Here is a 20,221-nt window from a genome sequence, read left to right as displayed (position 1 = left end):
CCTTTGAGTGCAATTAAAGAGCGTGCAACAAAGCTTATGAAGAGAAGCTAACTCTGCAGAGACTTAAACATGTGGAGCTGCAGTGGTGCTGAAGAAGGGCTCAAAAGTTTTCCTGTTTAAAGGAAATGAGAAAATCAACTTCCCATTTCCCAAAAGGCCATTAGAATAGTCAGGAATGGTAGCACAGTACACACAAGTTTCCCTGTCAGATCCTCAATCTGTCCCGCAGGCTACACTGAAAGTGATGAGGATGACAGTAGCAGGGACTCTGAATCATCTTGGACCAAGAGCATCCTCTCATGGCTAAGGAGGACTTGCACAGGTGCTGTAAGGTAAAGAATCAGGGAATTAAAGCACAAATGTACTGTGTACTTCTGAACTAACCTTCACCATTATTTAGTCCCTCCCCCCGAAACAGAAATAAAATAATTTGCCAGCATTTTCTTTATTTTGCCATAGTTACCACTATGATATCTCCATTACAATACCAAAGTTAGAGTTAAAAACAAAGGAGAAAAATCTCTATCGGGTGGCATTAGTCAATAAATACAGAAAAACCAAGAACAAAGCATCCATACTGCACTGAATCTCTCTCCCTGCCTTTCCTATCTTCATTCATTTTAGCCTACCATTACTTGCACTCTTTGCATAGGGAACAGGCACTGAGCACTTGGAAGCAGAACATGTAGGCCATGGAAATGTCAAAATCTGATCAAAAAAGTGAAACTGGCAATGTAGCCACAGCTTCTCTCTCCACCTGCCTAATGCCTAACATGAAAAAGAAGGGGAGAGAGAGGACATTGCATTAATGGACACGTTATTGTAAGAATCAAACACTGTGGCTAAAATTATCCAGCAAACACAAGCCTAAACTGTAAACTGGTCAAGTAAGAGGGGCTAATAAACCTTTTCTGTTGGTTGCAAAGTGGAGACAAGTAGTTATTGGCTAGGTGCTCTGCACAGCTGTAAAGTGTGAGGGACTTGGGAGGCATTGTGACTCAGACACTAAGGGATTGAATGTGACTGCATAGTAGTGAATAACTTGTTTGTCGTTCATGTGAATAAAATGTGGAAGTAGATCGATGCTTTTCTCCATAATATGGGTTCTCTACTAAGCACAGTAAATCTCCGTCTTACTACAATGGTGTGAGATCATTCATGCCATTAGTTTCAATGACACTGACTCTATACTGCATGCAGTTTGCTGTTCTCTTTCCTCAGTATAACAAAGCCTGAGAGTGCCAGCTGCCTCTTGAGCCTTAAAATGAAAGAAAGAGAGAGAGAGACTTTTATTTACCATGATTTTGATTGGTTAATTTCTCTCTATTATTTTGTTGCTTCCTCCCATATGAAAAAATGCATTGTCGTCCAAACTAACACACAGGAGAAAGGCCGCTCAGTGAACATGCAAAATGTAAATCACCAGCCAGCAATGACACTTTGAACATGGAGCATAACACCACCATCAGCCTCAGTTTTTACTCCAAATATCACAGATTTTTTTATTTTTCCCCCCTCTTTTGCAGCTGGGGCTATGATCACGATCTCATCTGCTGGGCTTTAGTTGAGCCGCGCCAGCACGCAGCAGTCAGCGTTTTATGAGCGTAGTATTTTAATTGTTGTAGTTCATGGCTGGCACGTGAATGAAAGCCAGAGTCCCGCCAGCTACAGATAGGACTAAGTCATAAAGATAACCGTGTAACAGAGGCATTTTCGAACCTTTTTAATGGCCTCTGGCTTTAGTGCTGTGTCATTTAATACAGCCACGCTGTTGGCACTCCTGCAGAAAAGATTGCCATGGACCCCGGTCCTCTCCCTGCACTGCCATGCCTGGGGCTGCAGCTTGTCCCCTCAGTTGTAGCTGCATGCTAGAACTTTGCCAGTACCATGCCAAGTTAGGATAAATTTCCATGAAAAATCAGAGTAGGAGATGACAGCAAAATCAAAGAGGAAAAAGATTATGGCACACACCCTTAAATTCAACTCAGTGAGTGCATTCCTACAAATCTGGTCTTTAAAGGTAGACTGAAAATGTTCAGGTAGAAGACATCCAGATTCTGACGGCACGTTCAAACACACTGGGGTATACACTTTTGTTCTGGATGATGCCTTGGTCCACACACTTTTAAGGTGTCTTTTTTAAGACCCTGATCTATACCAGGAACAAGAGGTTGTCTCTATCTGCTTGTATTATTTAGAAAAACAGGAGGGGGGCTGAGACAAAATGTGCAGAAAGTCCAGAAAGTTTTACTTTAAGAAAACAACCTTTTGTGTCATCACCTCAGGACCAGCTGGTTAAACTTGGACAAGTCACTACATCTCTCCATACCCCAGATTACTCAGCTATAAAACAACCTGAAGAGTAAACAGCTACCTCAGCTGCAGGGACGAAGTGGTTAACGTGGAGAAAACACACTTTTTACATTAGGTATGCAATTTATTTATACTGTTCCTGATCTCCTGTAAGGATTTGGGCAACACTGAGGAATTAACATGGGGACCTGGCACTGGTCTGACTACCCCAAGTGCTTGGGCGTGGGCAACAACAATCCATCTGTTCCATTACCAGCCAGACAAAGCCAGCATTACATAAGAACCACAGTAATATATTGGCTTATTAGGAAACTGGTTCCAGAGCCCGCTATATGCAACATTACAGCTCTATATAAATGCACATTAATAACAGCGCACAGCTTGGCACGTGTTAGCTTTGAAAATGTGTGTATTTTTCCAATAAGTGGTCGTGGCAGCTTTTTCAAAATTGGTGTAGCCTTCTCAGTTTGAAAAAAAAGTTTAAAAATCAGCTGTTGAAAAAACCCCACCCTAGACACACATTTGCCCAGCATACTGGAACAGCATCTCCTGGGTAAATAACTCATGGTTTTTGACATTAGTACATGTTCCAAAGTATGTATTTACCTGATGGACCATAACAGCCCTGAAGGAGCCTGTCTAGTCTACTGGGTAATATCTTATGGATTTTTCTACAATTAGTATGCATGCCACTAAGCATCCTAAATCATATAAATAGTGTACCTTTAAAAAAGCCAAAATAAAAATTTAGACAATCCAAAACACACCATGCGTTGGACCACAATGCGTGGGCAAGCTAAATAGTTCAGGGGTTTGCAAAATAGAAGCAAGGACAGATAGATATTTTATACTTAGCTCCAATGTAACATGAGCCAGAATTTTGAAAAAATGAGCTGAATTCTCTCCTGGTGCCAGAGACCCAGCTACCAAAAATATTTCACAGGGTTTTGCAATAACCTCATGGTAACTACTCACTTAATCCACTGGAAAGAGTGAAACTCAAAAGCGGCCTCAGAGCACTTTGCCCCTGTGGTGTCCTGTTCCTCTGTAGCTCTGGTCTGGTGTTGTGTGGGCCAGCCACGCTCACAGCTCACACCTTGTGCTGAAGGGAAAAGGTGCCCGAGTGATTTCACCTTGATGCACACAAATGAAGTCTTGACAAGTCTCTAAGTGCTCTCAAAGAAGGATGAATTTCACCTCTCACCAGAGAGGCAGGGAAGGAAGAGGCCATGGTAAGACACTTGTGCTTTCCTCTCTGTTGGAAGGAGTTTAAAGGGAAGGGAACACCCATTAACATTATTCACAGTGCTTACATTTGCTACAGAAAGAGTTTGCAGCTCAAAAAAAACCCAAGAAAACCCAAAACCCTTAAAAGGGTGTAACCTTTTCCTTTAATTATTGGCTTGTATCTTGGTGCTTTGCTTGCTGTTGTACAGCCACCTAAAGAAATTGTCAGCTAAATAGAATCTGTGGGCTTCACCTTTTCTGATGACAAAATATAATCACTGAAGAATGTTTTTAGTGTTATTTGTAGAAAGTCCCATGGGATGCCTGTCCTTCCATGTTTCAGGCAGTTATTCATGCCATACATCCCCACAACTTTCAGGTAAACATGCCATAGTCATCCCTGCCATTAGTATCCCAAATTGTATTTTGACTGTATTCATATTTCCATACAAGCTACTGCTATATATGATATCATTACTATCTGCCAATCTATGGTCGATGCTCCATTTAAGTTCCACTTAACTCCCAATTGAGAACCCAGAGCAGGCTTTATGCCTTCTTTCAGGTCTATTTGAGGTGTGAACTTTATCCAAGGAATACAATTCCGCACTCAAACTTTTTACCATATCCCCAATAACTAAAAAACTAAATGGGATTCGTTGTACACATAACAAAATAAATCAGTGAATGGGAAAGATGTTAGCAGTGACAGGCTTTTCCTAGCTTATTTTCCTTAGGTGATGAGGACACATTACTTTTCCTAAAGCCCAACTATGGCTATGCAGCACTTCGGATAGATCCAGCTGGAGCCACAAGAGATGTTTCACAGCGCAACTGCACTGCTCTCCTCCCTGAGCCTCTGAAATGCAGAGCAGTGCTTGACACTGAGCCTGAAAATCCAGCCAACAATCCCGATGTTCAATTCATGCTCCAGAACATATCTTTGTGTGGCTTTACAAGCCAAATTTAAGTAGCACTCAATTAATAACATTTCTATTTAAGTCTCTAATGGGCATCTTCTTGAATTTCAACATTTTCATTTCCACCACCAAATATTAGGGCCAGACATTAGATTCAACCTTCTGCATTTTTTTTCATAAAGATCTTCTGTCCACTTGAATTACTAGAACTTCTGGTAGTGAAGTCAAGACCTTGTACCTATCACCACACACATTTACGAGAAACTCAATCGGAGCGAAAGACTGATGCATACATAAAAATCCCTTTCAGAATAAACCTTTCAAAATACTGCATTCTTATTAACAGCATGAGTATCTCCAAATTTACACTAAGGAACAAAACAAGCATCTCTACTTCCTTTAAAATAAGCAGTCAGCCTCATAAATTGTTTCTAATTTACCAGCAAGGAATGCAACTGGCATGCTACTCCTGCTCTATGACCTTGCAAGACAAATTTTCACTGTTCAAAATTGGAGCAAATCCTTTCTGCTCTGCCCTTCTCAGCTGTCAGTGACTTTTGGTCTTCTAAATTGTGAACTCTTTGAAGTAGGAGGCATATTGTTCAGAGTATTCAGAATCTACCCACAGACATCAATACAATATTTGGATTTATCATTTTGAGGCCAGGAACTGAGAAACTCAAAGAGCAAATGATTGATTCCGGATGTTTTTTTCAATACATTGATGAAAAATTTCAGCAAAAATAAAGAGCATGGAAAGCAGATACGTAACTTCAGTAAAATATTGCCTATGACTATCTCCTTCCTCTGGGTGCCTGAAGAACAGCATGAATAAACCTCAGCTACTGCAACACAGACTAGAAAAACGGATTTGAATGTAAGGCTCCTTTACGACTGGAAACTATTACCTCTAGGTTTCATTTCAGCAGGTCCCTGAAGGGAAGCAAGAGGCTCTTTCCGTGTGCACAGGCTTCACATGGACAAAAGCAGCCTGGACTGACCACTCAGTGCAGCCTGCCACGTGTGACAAAGCATTTCCACCCTGATACTGGGCAGAAGGGACCTTTCCCAGTTTGCCACCGGCCTGTGTTGGGCTTAAAAAGCTGCAGCTGATTTTGCTGCACATCCCTCCTGTCTCTGACAGGCCTTTGCAAGCTGACACCTTGTCAAGGTCTTCACACTGTTTCAAAAAAAACCCCAAAACAACAACTATAATAAGCAGGGCTATGAGCTGCAGCAAAGGAGAGGCCATGTGCAAGTTCAAATTCATGGACTGCACCCCTGTAGCAGCCAGGCAGGTAGCAAGGAAATTATAAATCATATCCTTTTTAGCCACAGTGGTGTACTAGTGAGAGGGAAGTGAGGAAAAAAACAAACATTTCAAGTTATAGTTTCTGGAGATTTCATTAATGCAATACGTACTAAAATCAAGCAGCAATGCTTTTGACAATTAGTACTTCTAGGTCAGTAGGATTTTTTGGATGAATGCTAGATTTGGTTTGGTTTAGGTTACAGTATTTGATTCATCCATTTTTCTCCTTTAACAGAATGATTCAAAATTCAAAAAACCTGATAAGTGAAAAATGATAACCCTCTCAAATTAAGAGCACATATCTTACTTGTCAATGAAAACTCTGTCACTTTCTTCAGCTCCACATGATCATAATTAGTCTAAGCAGCCTGGTGCCATACAATTTTCACCCTAGCAAAGACATTTTCATAGGTAGTGCCCTGAAGCTGGGGTACCAGTACAAATATTTCTGCTTATCAATCAGAGCTTCCAGCTGGTCCACTGCAATTTAATCCTGCAAGGACCTTGCTCAAGATGGTGCTGGTCAAACGTTCCACATCATCATTACAGGTTTCCAGTCATGTTTTCTTAATAAAGTATACTGGCATGGCTCACTCTAAGCTCACAACAATTGCCATCAGCTTGAATTCGCAGCACATTATTATTCTTTTCTTATCTATTTATTATTTAGGTACTTTTTTTCATCATCTCAGTCTTCTTCATCATTCTTCTTAGTAAAGGAACTGCTGGGTGAAGGACCATTTATGGCTGCTACAGAAAACTGGGGGTCAGGGAGTGTTGCTAATTTGTGCCAGAGGTTTCCTCTGTCAGCTCCCATAATTGACGTAATTTCCCTCCTGCAGAAGCATTGTGAGAATTCACTAATGTTTGAAAAAAATCTTCCATCCTAAGTAGGAAGCTGCTATAAAACAGTTGACATTTTAAGATAATTTTGTTTTGTTTTGGTTTTTTAATGCTAGGGTCCATGAGATGCATTTCTCACACTGGAAGAGATCGTTGCAAGGTGCCAGATTCTATTTTAATGGCAAATTCAAGTTGTTACCTACATCAAATTCTTAATTCTGACTGAGCTCCAGACAGAAGAATGGAGCAAAGGAAAGAAATTGTGGGTTTAAGTTAACATTATAAGAAAGTTAAATTCAGCAATATGCATTGGATATTTATGTAGAGAAAAGGTAAAGACCACTGAAGAATACCCTGGGCGAGTATCTGAAATATTTTAAGGGGTATTTTTTACCTAGAAATTATTCCAACAACTCTCCTTCCAAAAGACTAAAAATAATTTGAAAAGCACACAAGTTCATGGAAATCTCTAGGAGTAAAATGGTCAAATGATACCCGTTTATGTGGAAAGGATATTATTCATTTCGATAAGTATTTTTAATAACAAAACTACTGCCCACTCAATATTAAGAAAATATTGTCACCACTTACCTAGTGCTATGTCATTTGCATATCTTTGTGCTACCACAAGATATAACAGAAAAAAGGTGGGGGGCGGAGGGGGGGGGGGGGGGAAAGCAGCCAATTTTTCCTGTGTGATTTCCCCTCACCATCCTTCCCGGCTCTCATTAATAGCCTCCATTGTTTATCTTAATCTGCTCTGTGAACTCCATCTGAAATACAGGTATGGAAGAAAGCAGCAATTTACTTGTAACCCAACCAGCTGCCTGCAGCAAAATCACACAACTACATTTCAGAGAACAATCTGGTCTTGCAGGAGGGGAGAGGGAGAGAGGGAGATGCGGATCAGGAGAGAGCGAGTGAACAGCTGTGTACTAAGGTAACACTCTCTCCCCTCCTTGTGGTCTCAAAATGTTCTTGCTGTCTGAAGGCATAAATGTGAATCTCATGCAGTTCTTCATTTCAGGCTAAGTCTGCCCTCAAAGAGATGCAAATCTAGTGGAGTTACTAATAGAATGCAATTATATCTCGGAATTGTTTCTGCAAGGCACATTCGTATGTTCATGTATAAAGAGCAGAGAAGATGCTTGCAAGGCACATTTCTTAAAGAGCAACAAATAAGCACATTTGGTATAGTTTGCAAGAACAATTGCCAGATATTATGTCATTAAGAAATTATTTTCCACCATGAGATTTGCATGGACAATAGACCCTTTAATCTGCAAGCTGCTGTCGAGATCTCGGTAGCTGGCATAGGTATTCACTGAATTATGTAAAGCAAGTTTTTAGGGTTATGCCAGTTCCCATTGGCAATCACCCACATTAACAGTGAAAGTGGCTTTTGGTACCAACCTGAGCAAAGATGACCAAGGTGATAATGTCTTATCATTCTACTCACAGCATTCTAAATGACACCGGCATGACAAGTGCAAAAACCAATACCAATGCTGGCAAGCAAAGGGGACACTACATCTTTTTAGTTACGAAATATTCATTCAGGATTACATTAGCCCGTGTTAATTATCCATTTGCTTCACATTTTACTTGATTATTTTGTGGCTGCAGGTCTAAAGGAGGCGGCAAGCTCCCTGCTCTAGGGAATGAGCAGAGCTAGGGGAGGAACATCGGAAGGGAAAGCTGAGAAAGCAGCACAATGTGTGCTACATGACAGTTTAGCCCCACAGGTTTAGGAATTTGCTTCAGCTGCAGGCAAACACCCTCAGCACGGAAACACCAAGTTTGCAATGGCACTTGCGCTTTTTCTAAGCAGCCTGGCCAAGTGCAGGAGCGTGAGTTATTAGCAGAGGAGACTGGATTAGGAAACAGAGATGCACAAGGTTATTTAGGGTAAGTAGTAGGAAGAGCCTACTAAATAACTCACCACAGGGTAGTGAATTCATTCCAGCCCATCAGCCGTAACACAGGCGCTAGAATTCTACCAGCACAGTCAGAAAACAAATAGGCAGAAGATACTGTCAGGAATCAGACAGGAAAGGAACAACATTCCCTGTTAAACAGCCCGTGATGTGCCCACAGGTCAAATACCACAATTTTGGTCTCCCCGTCTTGTAAAATGCAAAATGGAAAAAGAAAATTAATAATCATGATCAAAGGCACAGACCAGCTTCCATACAATGAGTAACAGGGTAGTCTGAGAGTGCTCAGCCTGGGAAACAGGGAATTATGAGGGACACGTGGTTAAGACCTCCAAAATCATGCAAAAGATGAACAGCAAACAATTACTACCTGTAGCTACCAATACAAGAACTAACAAATGAATCTTGCAGGTGACAAATCTAAGATTGATAAAAGGAGATATTTCTTCATACACTGTTGTTTAACCCAGGGAATTCCTCACCACGGGACAGAGCTCTTTGTGCGTGTTCAAAAAAAATAAGTGGAAAACTTTGAGAAAGGAAATTTCTAATATTTCCTGTTTCTGCACTGGGGATAACATTTTGAAACACTGTTTCATTATCACACTTACCATGTTCTTTTTCTCCTCCACCACCAGACTCAGTGTGCTTTACCAAGTGCACCTCTGCTCCAGCTCTGCGCATCACCTGTATGTTCGTCTTGGAACCCTGAAATTCAGACATTTGAATTTCAGCACTTTAAATTCCTGCTGGAGCACTTGAATAGATTAAAACCAAAGCCTGAATCTTCATGAACTCCTGTAAGTTTCAACGAGCTCATGAAGGTTTTTCTAGGCTGTATTAGGGAAGGTGTCTTAAACCAACAAGTAGTTGAATTTTTCAGCACACTGATACAAAGAATGGAGTTTCATGAAACCTTGGTATTTTGGTATGGCCAGTGACTCAATAAATAAATAAAATCAGTTCCATTCAAAGAAATTTTTACATTTGGGGTTTTTTTTCTGGTAAAACAAAGACTAAAATATTTGTGTTTCAAGTGTCGCATTCCACAAAAGATATTATTTTCAGTCCGTTGTGAAAAAAAAGCGAAGAAAATTGAGTGTTTGACTGGCAAAGCTACTAAACATCAGAGCTGCTCAGTGCATTCATCAATTCTGTTATGGAAACACTCACTCAGGTCTTTTCATCCTCTCCTCTAGCCCATCAGATCCTAAATTTAGGGGACCCGTGACCCAGCCAAATGCCTTCACTTCCTATGTTTTCCCACTGCAACCCTACTGAGCAGCAACTGTGGGAGGTATTCTATGTCTGCCTTGTAGCAAACCCCAACCAAACCTTCACTGGATGTACTTCTAACCTTCAGAGCAAGGATGAGTCTGCTTAGGACAACAGCTTAGGAACTGCTGCCCCACAGCAATCTGGAAGGGAGGATGATGGACAGCAAGAAGGAAAGAAATTCTGCTTTGTCATGTTGATACGGGTCTACTTCAAATATTTACATTATGGGATGAAAGTTAGAATTTGCAACTCCTTAAACAGCATCATTGTAAAAGGGCACATATTCCTTCTTTAAAATCCACACTGTTTCCTTGATAACTTTGTATTTACAGTGAAACAGACTTAAAAGGAAGAATCAAATGTGCCTTAACCTCAAATACCACTGACTTGGTGGTCACCTGCTCTGCTGAAAATCAGGTTCATTTCCACCTCCCTGCTTGATTCCAGTGTGTTGAACCATGACCTCCCATTTGCCAGAAAACATTTCCTACACACTAGCCGTTGGTATTTGATTTAATTTATAAATGATTTTTTTGTTAGGCCAATGGATCACTGCCTCTCTTCTACTATGCTAGAGATAAAAATTGTTGACCCAATCTCTGTGCAGCCAAATACAATGAACCTCAGTGTTAATGACACCAGGAAACTCAATGCATGCTCTGGATTATTGCAATTCCAGTTCAGCAGCTTCACATAATTTCTCAGACTCAAACAACCGAATTCATTATGTGGCTCCATTCATAAAACCCTGCTGCACTTCATTCTGGTCGATATCTCGGAGCCTGGAGATAAGATACTGATTTAAAGAACTCTGGTCAGATCTGCATGAGCAGTTTTTATGCTTGACAAAATGGAAATGCAATACCCAAAGAAGTCCTTTCAGACACTTCTGTCCCTGCCCCACCTAGGGATAATATGATCCTGTGAGGACTGGTAACAATTAGTTTAATAGGAAGCAGGAGAAACAATTGCTATTGCTCCACCTCCTAAACTACTGCATTACAATGTGGTTCTCAGTATCTGGAGTGTTTCACAGATAAGTTGTTTATTTATTTAAGTCATTATTAAAGCACAGCATTCTATAAAACTAGAACAGCGGGTGAGAGGAGGCAGCCTGTTCTCTTCCTCAGACTAAGGATACCTTCAGAATAACTGGATGTCCTTAATCAATGCTTTAAATGGACTCTCACAAAAATTTGTTGCAAGGCTTCATTTTGTATTCCTCTCTTTTTTGGGGCACAGGGTCTGACAGGGAAGATCAATATATTGTAAGCAAATACCAAAGTGTGGGTTTTAAAGGCAAGGAGACAAAAATCCTTTGGTCTCGAGACACACACAAGCTGGGGAAAAAATAGTGACAGAAATAGTTAAGGAAATGAACATAATCAGCATATTCCTGAAAAAGTGACACGTCCATGCCCACATAATTCTCATAGTCTTTGCTGCATGGAGCACCCCTTTCCTGATAGTTCCACTGGGATGGACTACCTGGAAGCAGTCCTGTCTTGTGGAGATGAGAGTCTGCCACAGCACCACAGGCTGCAAGACTCTGAAGAGTTTACATAAACTCGATTTCACACTAAGCTATTCTTCCTGCAGGCTATGTACAAACCTTTATCTGAGTTCCCACCACACCTCTGCCTGGGAATGGTTAGCTTCCCCCCAGGGTCATTTGATACGGAGCCCCTGCTTTATACATACAAACACCCACACCTTCATTATCCTCGTGCTTTACTTTCCTCCTCCGGGCTTGCAGTTCACTCCGTCCCAGCGATAAGGACGAGGCCTGAGGTGCTTCAGTGTGACTGCACAACTGAGGCCAGGAACAATGCAAACCCCGGGCATTAGCAGAGGTGTCGGATGAGGAAGTCACCCAGCTCCCTGGCAGCACTGTAACTCATCCGTACCCCCAAACCTTCTCTGGGGCTTTGCCTTCCCAGGAGAAGATCCTATTAGATTTCCTTCTGAGCTAACCCAGGACAGACTAGCCCAAGTCGAGAACGCTGCTTTCAATAGTGCTGAAATTTTTCCCTTCAAACTCCAAAGTGCTATTAGTTTTAGACACAGAATATGATGATCCATGACAGGAGAGTCCATAAAAACCCGTACTCAGTGACAAAAAGCCAAAGAGAAGATGAATCACAAGACAAGCTGCATGCTGTATTCCAATCACCTCCAACAACGCCAATAAAGATTTGAATTGTGATCACCCAGAAACAAACTTGCTTCCTGAGAGTTTGGGCAGCTCTTCTCAGAGAGGGGTTTGGGGTTTTTTTTCCTTTTAGTGCATAGAAGAAGAAGAAAAGGTGGATCACCAAGCAAGAAGAGGTGTCCCTTGCAGCCTGTCAAAGTTCAGTTGCTGGGATACAGCAACTGAAGGAAAGGTCATCCCATGCAGGACAGATACGCAGAGCTTCAAGACTTTAAATAGAAGAGTTTCTGTAACCCTGGTGCCTGAGTGCTTCCTCATGACAGCCTCTCACAGCCAAACCATCAAGGCTAGGAAGTGTTACCTGTTGCCTTTAAGGGGTTCTTTTAGTCACATTGCAATTATGTCAACAGGTAAGGTATAAGGTGTAATAGCTGATGGATTTTTTTATGTTTTACAACAGGAGATGCAAACAGCAAACTTATTTTCATGCTGTGGTTTATAATACAGTAACAGCATAATTCTGAGGAATTTTCATTCCACCAGTCAATGCAGCAGCTGGAAGTTTCTGTTGCTTTTCCACTGTGCTGTTCAGAAGACAGCACAGCTGGATTTTAGAAGACTGATATTTACCAAAAACATAAGGTGATAGCACCAATTCATTAATTTTATAAAAGTACATAACAAGTTGTTGCATTTCAGTGGGAATTCTTCTTTATTCACTTAAAAACCAAGTCCTCCCCACAAATCATACAAATATAAGAGATGCCTAAAAAAAATATCTACCATGTTCGGACAAGAAGTGCATCTCTCCATGATTTAAGTGCTCAAAAATTTTCTTCACAAGCTACGTTCAGAATTTTCATTAGGAAGTACCTTATCACTGTAATAACATGAGATTAAATAATTGAGAAATTCACCCCAGAACCAAATCAAACCAGAGAGTTTACATATCCACTTGAACTGAAGTGATAGATTTCGCAAACTAGATTAATCCTTCAGTCACAGTTAAAGACTTGTTTTAGGATGGGGATACATTCAGTGCATTTCTGACTCAGTACAGCTGGGTATTAAATCTATAATCGAAGCGATTATTATGATGATGCATACCAAATGCGCTGTGGGCCAGACATCTAAGGAACATTTTCCTGATGAAAAGCAATGTCAAGTCCCTCATGAGCGTCTTCAGGTCTCCAATGAGTTTCCGACCTTAAGGAGTTATCTGTGGTTGAAATAGACATTCATTTCACCAGAAGTAAAAGAGATTTGAGCATAAAAATCTACCAGCTCAGATGATTCTATCACTGATAATCACTTTTTCTCAAGAATGGCTGAGGCAATGACTCAGAATAAGCTAAGGTGAGCCAGTCTATCCTTTTGAAAGCTCCTGCAGTCTGGGGCAGGGGGGTAGGAAAGAGAGAGAGGAGAGGACACTGACAATTTATCAGTTCCATGGGTCATCAAGAAATCAAAGCTCAGTCCATGGCAGCATGCATAGGAAAAACCTCTGCCTTTATACAAGAGAAAGTAATTGGCGACTACTGGCTGAAAAAAAAAAAGAAAAGAAAAAAATGTTGGCAAAGTCAAGAATTGTCTTTACAGTATTCTTTGCATACCTTACATTTGTTGAATGATTTCCAAAACTAAAGCTTTCCCATGGGAAGGCGAAGAAACAATAGGAATTTCTTCTGAATGAAGCTCTCCTAAAGCCAAAGAGTAAACATACAGTATGTGACCTGAAAGTTTGCTTTTAACTGTACGAGTGGCTAATTACATAACTAATCAAAATACCTTCAAAAGCAATTCCTAAGGGAAGGCTAAGAAAGGAGAGAGAGAGAGAGAGAGAGAGAAATTGGAAAAAGGAGAAGGGCAAGAAGAAAAAAGAAAGAAAGAAAGAAAGAAAGAAAGAAAAAATAAAAGCAGCCCAGCAAAGAGAGATGGTGATTGATAACCTGTTACACTGTAGGGACTTGTATGTGTGTGCACATACATTCAAGTTTAATGATGTTTAAAGGTTTATTGCACTTCTGCACACGCCTGTGTAACTCCCAGAAAACCTGCATTCTACCTGAGATGCCTGTGCAGGTTGAGGAGATGGATCCGTACGTGACACAGCTCCTGTTCCAAGAGGGAACAGGAGCCGATGACGTGGCAGCCATGGAATGCGTTTGCTGCATGTCCTAGGCACAGTTCTCGACACCAAGCAGTGAAACAGTTTGAGTTTCAAGACTGATTTTGAGAGGTGGATGTGTTTGCAGAACAGAAATTGTCTCTTAAAAATTGGGGGGGGGGGGGGGGGGGGCGGGGTGTGGAGTAAAATTTGTTTCGTTACTGGGGAGACATGACATGTACTCAACATCTCCTATGTGTCCTCCACAGCCATGGAACATGTGGAATTAAACCTAAGCAGAGGCTTGTTTGGTATTGATTCTTAAAGAAAACTAAGAGCAGTTCACACCTCATAAACCCTGGGGCTCTGTCTTTTTGAGGCACCTGTGTTACAGGCAGAAAGGAATTTAAATATTTTTGTGCCTAGTCCATACAAGTGTTGAATTACACGACAACTTAACAAAACTCTCCATTTCTGTGCAAAAAAACGGTCGCAGGTTTAGGTGTCTCAAGTTTTGTTCCACCACCACCATTCCTTGGGTGCTGAAGGCAGGATTAGCTCAGGCATTCCTTGACCCCTACTGGCAGGGCTGGCCCTGATTTGTGCCTGTAGAAGGAAACAGGGGGAAAATATACTTTATGGCTTTAGGAACGCCAAGAGGATCGTAGAAGGAATTTGAAAACCAGACAAAATATTTCGCAGGTAGAAAAGCCTTCTCTGGAGACTGAAAGTGTACAAGGGAGAACAACTGAATTGGGATCCTCTTTTAAGCCCTCTCCTGATCCGAGGGATCCACCTGAGGTCTATTTACCTACCCACTGCTGAAAGAGATAAATTCAGCTGCCCTAGACACAGCTGAAGGAACTTCACCTTGCTGCACAGACGGTGTCAAAAGCATCCACAGAGCATCAAGCACAGCCTCTGGTTTGGCTCAGCCCAGCCCAGTAGCTACTGGGGAGAGGCCCTGGTGTTCACCTCATGCTGCTTCATCACCCACTCCAGGCTGGAGTGATGAAACTCTGTGTGGAGAGAGCTGTGTGCAGGGGAGGCCAGGGAGAAGCCTGGAGGATCTCCATCGTGCAACGATTGCTTCTGCTCAGGGAGAAGAGTTATTTCAGGAATTCTGCAGGAAAGTGTGCCCAGTAAATTGGTCCAAAGATCCCTCCTTTTCACAGTGTTGTATGAAAGGGGATCAGCATTAAGTGAGATCCACTGACTTCTGCCCAAGTCAGCCTCCCCCTGCTGCACAAGTGGACACGGCGCAGCTTCGGAGACAGCACCTCCTGAAGGCAGTCCTACAAAAACTGCCCTGTAACTCCACAGTACAACAGCTGAGACAAGCCCTGAAGCAAATGTTATCGACATTGCTGACAGGAAACTAAAATTCATACTTGAGAAGACAGTATTTCATATTTAGACAAACTTCCAAGGAGCTAGCGTGAATGAGTTCAACTAGAGTTGGACATATTTTTTCATTATAATGAAAAGTCAACAAATTTCCACTAGGCATTAAAAAAAGAAAAAAAATCCTGTTTTTGATCATTACATCTCCAGAACAGCAAGCTAAACTATAGCAATACCCATCTTAACTGGAATAAATCCATCTCCAGTTACTGAAATAAAGTCAGTGTTTTTCTATGGGATGGTTATTTACTAAAAATCCATTTAAAATCCTAACTAATGTATTTGCCTTGCAAAATCTGTTTTGGATTATTTCAGCAACTAGCTGATCATGTATATTTAGCTGGAAAATATACTGCCCTGAAAAAAATATGAGGGGAAACCTGGAGATGTACAATATAATTATGAAGACGGACTGCCAGTACATCCAACAGAGCAGGCCAATGTCAATACTCTTAATGAGCTGCATTTTCTTCCACATGTGGCCAAAAAATAAAAAATATATCTTTTTAGAACCTATTTATGTCCCCAAAACCAGTCTCCTAGACTCATCCCCCTTGCCCCCAGCCCAAGGAGGTCTCTATTACATATATCCATCTTTCTAAGCAAATATCAAATCTCTTAACTCTGGGTTAACTAGCAGACATTCCAGATATCCTGACATCATTCCGACTTTTGTATCAACTATATTTCCTGCTAGAAAAAAAGTTAAAAAATCATTTGGGAAATACATTTGTTGTCAAGACAACTTCCAGCACTGAATGCCCAAACTCCAACAGATCAGATTTTTCTGGAGGTTTCTTTTCCAAGTAATGGAAGGCTTTGCTTGCAGCATCTCCAGATCCATCTTTTTGCAAAATCATAGCGCCCTTAAGGTTGAAAAAGACCTCTAAAATGCTCCATTTCCTGCTGCATCCCAAAAACAATGCTCAGTCATGATCTCCTCTGATGCCAGGAGAGTTTGCTTCCCTGCTAGGATAGAATCTTCGTGCCCTGCTGAGTACCACATTCTGAACCAAGAGCAAATCAGGAATAGAATCTCAACACTATAAATCAAGTAAGGTGGAATAGTTGCGAGTGGAGAAAGCAAAAGCCTGGGAAAATTCCTCTGGCTTTAATGGGCCTTGAATTTCACCAGTTTTTGTTTCTGTCATGGTGCTTAGTTCATCGGAATTAGGCAAGCCACTTAACTTCAGAAGTAATAAAGAGTTTTGAATATTTAACTCAAAAGCTTTGCTCTCACTGTTGTGTGTGCGGCCACGCATGTTTTACCTTCTGGAGGCTGCCCACAAAAATGAAGGAGGGACTCACACTGGAAACGAAAACAAGGATAAAAATAAAATATCCTGTCTGTACTACAGCCCTGGACAATGCTTCTTGTCTCAAAGTGACCCTCTGCAGCTTCCTAGCCAGGGGTCCGCAGGATCTGCGTCCCCTCATCTGACTTTTTGGGGAATTATTTTACATCCTCCCTCTCCAGCCTCTGAACTTACTGACGCAAGATAAACTTTATCAGAATCCATGTTGACCTTCCTCTCTTTTGAACTCTGAAACATTGATTAACTTGTAAGTTATGTAGCAGGGGGACAACTTCAATAACGCCCTTACGGGTACTTTCCTCCTGACTGGCTATTTCAGCACTTGTAACTCTTTAAAAATGATTGCAAGCGCTATAACTTACTTCCCTCTGTCTTCCAACTCGTGAAAATGGAAAATCTTGCCTGAATATTAAGAAAAAGGTGATTCATTTCTTGCAAGCTGTTAGCTGCTCCGTGAGAATTGCCATTAGCAGCTAGTTGCAAAGTAGTCAGTGAAGCAGGGCTAGCCACACTTCAGAAAGAAAGCAGGTTGCTGGAGTCATTCTGAACTGAATTTTGACGAAATCCCAGACATCACAAAAATAAGGTGCTCCAGTATAAAAACCCCCACAGCTCTAATGCAGAAACAACAAAGTCTTGCATGAAAAGAAGTAAGAAAAAAAAAGCAGAAGTATTCATCCCATAATCAGCACCTGTAGCTGTGCAGACACATAACATTCCACCATTTCTAGTCCCAAGTCACAATTTAGCAGCTTGTGTTTGTGTCATACTGAATTACATCTTCTTCATCTTCTCCACCCCATGTAACCCTGCTGTTTTTATTTTTTCCTACATACTGAAGACTCCTTAGAACACTGATTTAGTGACTAGGTCCAGCTATCAGGTACCTGTTTCTCTGAGGTGCAGACCAAAGGCCTGACCTGCTGGATCCTCCCCAACAGCTCCAAATTATCAGAATCATAGAGGACAATGTACTTTTTATCCCAGAGAAGGGCAGCAGAATTTCTCCCCAACCTTGCAGCTCGATCAAAACCAGCTCAGGAATTCCATTTTATATCCTGTGCAGAATCAGGGATTCCAGCAGCCCAAATCTGTGAGGAAACCTCAGTTTGCACTATTTTACTGAAGAACTGGTGTGTTGTTCACAGCATCATAGATCCTTCAGCAACCTCTTGCCTTAGAAAGGTGCCAGGTTGATAGGGGAGCTAAGAGGACCCAAACACCAGCAGCTGTAGCTGCCATTCTAAAACACTTCAAAAGATTTACATGCAAGTTATCAATTCCTAAGTATTACACTCAGGGTCACCATGAACTGTGTTTCCATTCTCACAGTGCTGCAAGCTTGTTTTTAAAGAATTCTCTTTCCTTTTGCAGTTCAGCCATTTCTACCCTACCGCCCTTCGGTCCTGCCTGGTTACAGAGTTCAAGAGATAATTTCTTGCTGGGAAATAAAGCCAGAATGAATAATGCCACCAGTGTTATTTATGTAGGGGTAGTACATTCCGTGGATGTTTCCACCAAAACGATTTCAAAATGCTGTTTTGATATCCCTGTTTCTCTAATGAGCAGAGTCTTGTGTTCACAACCAAAACATGAAAACAGTGTAACATGTACAGAAGCTTTTGTAGTGCCGGCATCACTGCTAATAGGAATTAGTACGAACACATTCTTTTGTTGTGACATTACATTTTTGGAGTTCAATGGCCCTTATTATCTCTCAAGGCAAGATGAAGCTTCTCATGATTGACCATGTGTGCGATATGACAGCAGAATCAAAGGGAGGTCAGTTATCTACACCCAGTAGGTTCACCCCATCACTCTAATTAATTTTTTTTTGGAGGAGGAGGGGTCAGGGTAATGGGACGATGACACAAGGTAAAAGAGAAGATAAAATAATATTTCCACAAAAGGTATCAGATATTTTAAACTATCACAAATATTTTTACAGTGTAGTGTGTCAAGCTAGTCATGTCAGTGTCACGTGGTTCCTAGCTACAAAATACTGAATTTCAGAAACACTTCCATTGAATTCTGAATTTTACCTATGGCCACAGAAGAATGCATTAGTTGACTAACACATGGCAGGTTTGGGCTAGATATTTTTTTCCATTACTGACTTGGTGAGTTTTGATATCTCTCTTCAACACGGTCATGCATTATTTTTCAGATTAAGTTAACTATAAATCCTTATCAGTGTACCAGGCACTGGGAGCAAAAGAACTCTCACAAGCCTAGAAAACCAGCAAGAGCTGCTTCCATAGCCACAGACACTACTAGAGGGAGCCTTGCCCATTAGCTAGAACACACAGCCCAAATACTAAAGTGGCAGAGACTGTATTGTCACCACATGCAGAAGGAAGGTGAGGTATTTTGTTTGCACACAGCTCTGAAACTTGGCAAGATTGAGAAAGTGCTTTATGCAGCAGATATCTCTCAGCTGCACATCTTCCTGGCTGTCACAGCATCCAGTTTGCTGAGAGACACCTGGTGTGTTTATTCACACGTGAAAGTCACTTCAAATATTTGTTCTCGATTAGGTATTATTTTTGATATCACCATCTGCACCAATGTGACTCACCCATTCATAAAGTTTCTTTTCTTTGAGAAGGTAGGGAAGTTATTGGTGCTTGCATCAATCATTTCAGCTTTATGAATGAAAAGCTTCTGCATTTCTTATTGCCACCCAGATGTTCAGGGTGAGAACCAGGTATCCAAAATTTTAAAAGAAAGCAAACCTGTGCATTTTTAATAGAAGAGTGTAACCAAGAGCTGCTACTGAGTGACACAAACCAAAAATAAAAATACAGATGACTAAGCACACCCTTGCCAAACAACTTCTGAGACCAATTTAAGAACCAAACACAGCAGTGCCAAAGCTTTGAACTAGAGGAAGCAGATGCTTTTGCTGCTGTGACATGCATTTCCACCCAGCAGGTAGACGGGATGAAATCCGGTCTCATCAGGTCACTAACAAGGATTCAGGGCTAACAGCAGATTGGGCTAAGCCAGCAATAACAACACTTTTACATATGATTTCCTGATACATGGAAGTTGGATATTTCCGCTATTTCATCTTCTATTTTTCTTAGGACAAACTGCTGAAAACTAAATTGCGATGGAATGCAGGCATCTATTCTGACACACAATAGTTTATTGAAATGAGCTGCACGGGAAACATTCCTTCCCTGTATGTACCAACACCAGCAAGTGGGGAGACCACTGCTCCCACAGGCAGAGCTAAAGACACACTGCTTGGCAAAAGTAAAGGTGATGCAGGTGGGTTCATTCCTGGTTAAATAACTGTCCCTTCAAAGCCCACTCAGGAGAGTTACTGCTGTCAGTTTAATGAGTTTTATTGGTTTATTACCATCATATGTTTTCGCATAGTCAAATCTTCAGATGTTTATGTTTT

Source organism: Corvus hawaiiensis, chromosome 6 (genome assembly GCF_020740725.1).
Source record: "Corvus hawaiiensis isolate bCorHaw1 chromosome 6, bCorHaw1.pri.cur, whole genome shotgun sequence".
In the NCBI taxonomy this organism is placed as follows: domain Eukaryota; kingdom Metazoa; phylum Chordata; class Aves; order Passeriformes; family Corvidae; genus Corvus; species Corvus hawaiiensis.
The sequence above is the reverse complement of the archived record's forward strand: the minus strand, read 5'-3'. Positions refer to the sequence as shown.